Source organism: Erinaceus europaeus, chromosome 1, assembly GCF_950295315.1.
Source record: "Erinaceus europaeus chromosome 1, mEriEur2.1, whole genome shotgun sequence".
Classification (NCBI taxonomy): Eukaryota; Metazoa; Chordata; class Mammalia; order Eulipotyphla; family Erinaceidae; genus Erinaceus; species Erinaceus europaeus.
In genome coordinates, this window is record NC_080162.1 from 191,360,793 (window position 1) to 191,366,247 (window position 5,455).

Below are 5,455 nucleotides of genomic sequence, written 5' to 3' on the forward strand. Positions count from 1 at the left end.
TATAAGCTGCCATGGGGAAAAAAAAAAGTGACTTATAAAGGAAGTATAGTCAGATTTGCAGCAGAGTTTTCAGCGGGAACCAGAGAGGCCAGGAGAAAGTATATTTTATATACTTTTAAAGTATTAAGAGTGGTATATTCAAGGTTTTAAAAGACAGTTAACTGTCACACTTGCATACCCTATCCTGCACAAATATCATTCAAATATGAAGGAGCTATCAAGTCTGCCATTACCAGACCTGCCTCCCAGGAGTTACTGAAAGGTGTACCACAGAGAAAGAAAGCAGGACCATTTAACTATGAACAAGGTGATACACAGTAAACTATGAACAAGGTGATACACAAACTCCAAAACACAAGTTATACAAGCATGAGACCATTTTAAAGTATAAAAGGGGAGGAAGAAATGGATAGAAGATTATAAGAGTGGTGAAATTAGAACAGTTTAAGGAAGACTCATCAATGTGTTTATAGATAATATATTCACATATACATTACATGTATAATATGTTTATATATAACATATTCACATATACATTATATATAATACAATGTGTTTATAGATAATATATTCATATATACATTATAATAGCAGAAATTTTTAATATACAAGTATACTATTTTATTTAACACCTTATACACATATACAGTCATCTATATCTTGTTATATGGCGTCATTTTTCTAGTAACTTTCTTACAACCTTTTTCGCTTGTTTTTTCTTCTGATTCTTCTTATATATGATATCTTGAGGTTTGTGACTTTGGTATTTGTATTCAAGATCTCTGGTTACCAAATGACCTGTATATTTCACTGAAAGACAGCTACCATATGGTCTCACTCATCTGTGCAATATGAAAAATGGAAGCACATGAAATCATTTAAAAAGAAATGTCAAAACTGTAAAAACAACGGTGGTTACCCTTGGGAGGAAGAGGGAAGAGTCGAGGTGGGCGGCAGGAAAAGGGCACAAAACTGTGATGTTGGGTGTGGGTGGAACTATAGCCTTGGAATCTTTAATCTTGTAAATGACTATCAAATCACTACTAAAGTAATAAAAACATAAAAAATGATAAAGCTCGCTGACTACTGTCATTGTGTAAGAGCTGCATTTCACTCCTAACCTAGGACTCTTAAGTCTTCTACAAGGAACCACTAGCAATCTAACATGCTAGTTTATAGATTAAGTGAATTCTCAAGCGATTTATACTTCTTGGCAATCTCTTCATTTATTCCTTTCATTTGTTGGTCATTATTAGGACTTCACTGTGCCAAGATGAATTTTTGAGAGAGAACAGTCATGTGATTAAAAATAGCTAGAAAGGAAGCATAAGGGAGTTAGGTAGTGGCACAGTGGGTTAAGCTCACATGGCGTGAAACACAAGGGCTGTTTTAAGGATCCCAGTTTGAGTCCCCAGCTCCCCAACTGCAGAAGGTTCACTTCACAAGCGGTGAAGAAGGTCTGCAGGTGTCTATCTTTCTCTCCCCATCTCTGTCTTCCCCTCCTCTCTCGATTTCTCTCTGTACTATCCAACAGCGATGATAAACAATAAGGGCAACAAAAGAGAAAAATTAATAAATTTAAAAAATTAAAAACAGGCATCATATATAATTACATGTGTTTATATAAGTTTTATTTCATATATTTAACTTTAAATATGTATCTATCATATATGTATTACATACACGCTCAAAAATTTATCCTGGAAGAGTAGAACCTCAATGTCTAGGGAAAAAAAAAAAAAGAAATAGAAAAAAATCACTGGTCAGGTTTGGCTTATGACTATGCTGAAGATTGAAGCTGGAGCCCTGGGAACCTCAGGGAATGTGAAATCTATGCTCTATTACTCAGATATCTTCCTGGAAGCCAAAATTTCATTTTTATAAGAGTAAGAAATGTATTCACTCATTAATAATCATTGAGCCCCTATTATGTGCTAGAAAATCTAATAGGTATTATGACATAAAATTAATAGAACATGATAACTACATTAAAAAACTATTCCACGAAATAGAGATATCTACAATCTCATGAACATCATACAGTCTTACTTCCTTAGCAAACAGATAATAAACCCTTCAGACATTAACATGGACCAGAAAGATAATTCACCTGGGAGGGTGCCCGCTGTGGTATATGCAAACCAGACTCAACTCTTGCTCCTAACACACAGAATGAAGCTAGAGTGCTGTCATATCTTTTTCTCTTCCTCTTTTTGTCTTGCTCCTATCTGAAAAGGACATCCTGGAACAATGAAGCTCTAATAATAGAAAAAAAAAGTTCTAAGTTTTAATAATAGCTGAATGAACACATGGATACTGAATGGATAAATACAAATATGAAAACTAAAGAGAATCCAGGCTATGCATCAAAAACATGCTTTGGCAGCTGGGGATTTCTGAAACTACTTTAGATCAGTAATGCTAATGAAAACTCCTTTCTTTGCAGAAAGAATAATTAAAATTCTAGTTGCATTAAAATCCCTAGATTAATACTTCTTATTAGGAATGCATATAGCAACTGTTAAACTATTTCAACTAAGCCTGTCTTAGGGTCAACTTTTTTTTTTTCCGTTTGCAAAGCAGGTAATGGTTTAATCTGAGGATCTACCAATGTAAAAGTCACATAGGTCTTCTACACTGATGTCACAGTCTGACTTTGGTCGCACATAAAGTCTTGGTGCTAAAATCTTAACAACAGAGGAGACTATAATATAGCCAGGGATTTGGCTACTGGTTTGATGTGATTTGAAATCAATCAATAAGAAAGGAGATAGACCTTTGTCTTCTGTTAGTACAGACTCCCAATTAGTCAACCCACCTGACTAAAATGAGTATGAGAACTGAATGTCCATAAAGAGAGAGAGTATGTCTTGGCTCCAGAGGCCTGAACTCCCCTGACGGCTTCCTTGGGCCACTGAGGGGTCTAGCCTTTCTCTTTCTCTCTGTGTGTCTTTCTCCTTCTTTGCCTCCCACCCTCTATCTGGAAAAACAAGAGTCTAGCAGGAGCAATGGAAAGTAGGACTGAAGTGTCAGTGAAGCATGGGCAATGGAGAGAGAGAGAGAGAGAGAGAGAGATTGGGGAAAAGGGGAGAAGACAAAGAAGAAGGGGAGGGGTGCACATGGGAGGGGAGAGGGGGAGAGAGTTTAACTTCTTCCAGTAGCATAATAATTTATTTTAAATATACCCTTTCTCCAATTCTGTTTCTTTTACTGAAGTCACATTCCATTATAATGCCATGTGCTTCTGATATACATCATTAATATCAATATGTTTGTGTATTACATCAAGTCAACCACTCTACTTTTTATTTTATTTTATTTTATTTATTGGGTAGAAGCGGAAATCTAGAATGAAGGAGGGGAACAGAGGAAGGAGAAAGACACTTGTTGCACTGCTTCAATGCTCATGAAGCTCCAACCACGCTTGCAGGTGGGGACTGAGGCACTGAACTCAGGTCCTTGCACACTGTAACATGAAACCACTCTAATTTTTAGCTGATTCTGATTTTTCAATCCATCTTCTTGACTGCAAAGTGTAACCAGTCTTCATACTTGAATTTTTGCCTCCCCTCCATCTCCACCCATATTTATTTGTCCATAGTTTTCATTGGTTCATCTGTAGAAAAGACTTCTACCTCCTCGGAATGCAATGTCTACAACCATGCTTTCTCCATTGTTGGCAAGCTAACCGCATCCTAGTTAAAAAATAGATATATAGCAATACATATGATGGCAATGAACATTCTTTTTATAATCATAAATTCTAAAGTGTTGAAAGGTAACTTTCAGCACACTAACTTACTGGGAACTGGCATTTAATGAGTACTTGGTAAGCCACAAAAACTATCCTGGACAACTTCATGTTTATCATATTGTTTGGTTGTTCTGATAGCTCTCTGATTTGTCATTAATATTTTTAAAATCCTATTTCTGAAGGAGTTATAAGTTGACCAATATCATACAGATAGTAAAAGACTAAAGTAAGAGTCCACTGTAATTCTCTATACAGAAGATATTTCCCCAAAGAAAAATAAACCATTTCTATTTATGTCTCTAAATATTTCTATTTATGTTCCTACTTCCATATTACCTCCATTACTTCACTGCCATTTATGAAAAATGTACCATTTTCTAAAGCAGTATGTTTGGATATTTCCTGATGCATGACTGCTGGGGGGTGGGGTAAGTATTTACAGGGGTTAGAGATCACTGTCCTGTGGTGGAGGAAGATGACTATTTGGGGAGATGTGAAAGCGTGCCTTTGTGACAGTAGTCTTTTAAGTCAACATTTCCTCCATGAGTTACAGAAACTAACACACACACACACACACACACACACGAAATATTCAGTGATTACAATAAATAAGCTATCAGTACATGAAGGAATCTTAAATGCAGAGTACTAGTTCAATCTGGGGGTCAGGCGGTAGCCCAGCGAGTTAAGCGCACATGGCACGAAGTCCAAGGACTCCCCATCTGCAGAGGAGCTGCTTCATGGGTGATGAAGCAGATGTGCAGGTGTCTATCTTTGTCTCCCCTTCTCTGTTTTCCCGTCCTCTTTAGATTTCTCTCTGTCCTATCCAACAATAACGAAAACAATATTAACAACAACAAGAACAATCAACAAGGGGAAAGTATAGCCTCCAGGAGCAGTGGATTCATAGTGCAAGCACTGAGCCCCAGCAATAACCCTGGAGGCAAAAAAAAAGTCAATCTGAGATGCTTTCATACTATAATCCCAAGGCATTCTGAAAAAAAGGCAAAACTATAAAGACAATAAAAACATCAGTATCTGTGAGGTTAGGGGAAAGAAAAAAGTAAAAAAAAAAAACAGAAAAAAATTGTGCGAATATTGCCCATAATATTATAAGAATGTATATATGTTATTATCAATTTGGTGAAGCCCATAGACTGTAAAATAAGTATTAGCTAAGATAATTTGCAGATTGTGGATGATCGGTATCCACTAACAATGTATAAGTATACACTTAGTTGAAAAAAATACTATTCCATAAGTGATGTATTGATAGATCATGTTGATAATTAGGAAGACAATGCATATGTGGAGTCATAAATATCATGCATATTCTCCTCAATGTTATTGTAAACCTAAAATTGATCTTTAAAAAAATTCTTTAGGACTCTTTAGGGGATAGGTTAACTTTTTCAGACTGAAAGAAAGCTACAAAGGAGGGTTCAGTGGTGGCACACCTTATAGAGGGCACACATTTAAACAGAAATGAAGGAAGGAAGGAAGGAAGGAAGGAAGGAAGGAAGGAAGGAAGGAAGGAAGGAAGGAAGGAAGGAAAGGAGGGAGGGAGGGAAGAAGGAAGGAAGGGAGGAAAGGAGGGAGGGAGGGAGGAAGGAAGGGGGGTAAGAAGAGACACAAAAAAGGAAGAAACATTCACACAGAGGTAGAGACACAATGCTGAATCTTCCAATACAGCGGTGGATA

The 5,455-nt window shown here is 36.6% G+C and overlaps 1 long non-coding RNA gene across 1 annotated transcript in view; it reads right to left on the reverse strand.

Annotated features, from left to right (window-relative positions):
- Nucleotides 1-3,121: 3,121 nt before the first annotated feature.
- Nucleotides 3,122-5,455, reverse strand: part of LOC132542067 (uncharacterized) — a 38,542-nt gene continuing 36,208 nt past the window's right edge. Inside the window, exon 3 of the long non-coding RNA XR_009553213.1 lies at nt 3,122-3,695. This is a non-coding gene — a long non-coding RNA (uncharacterized LOC132542067). The remainder of the gene's footprint in view (nt 3,696-5,455) is intronic.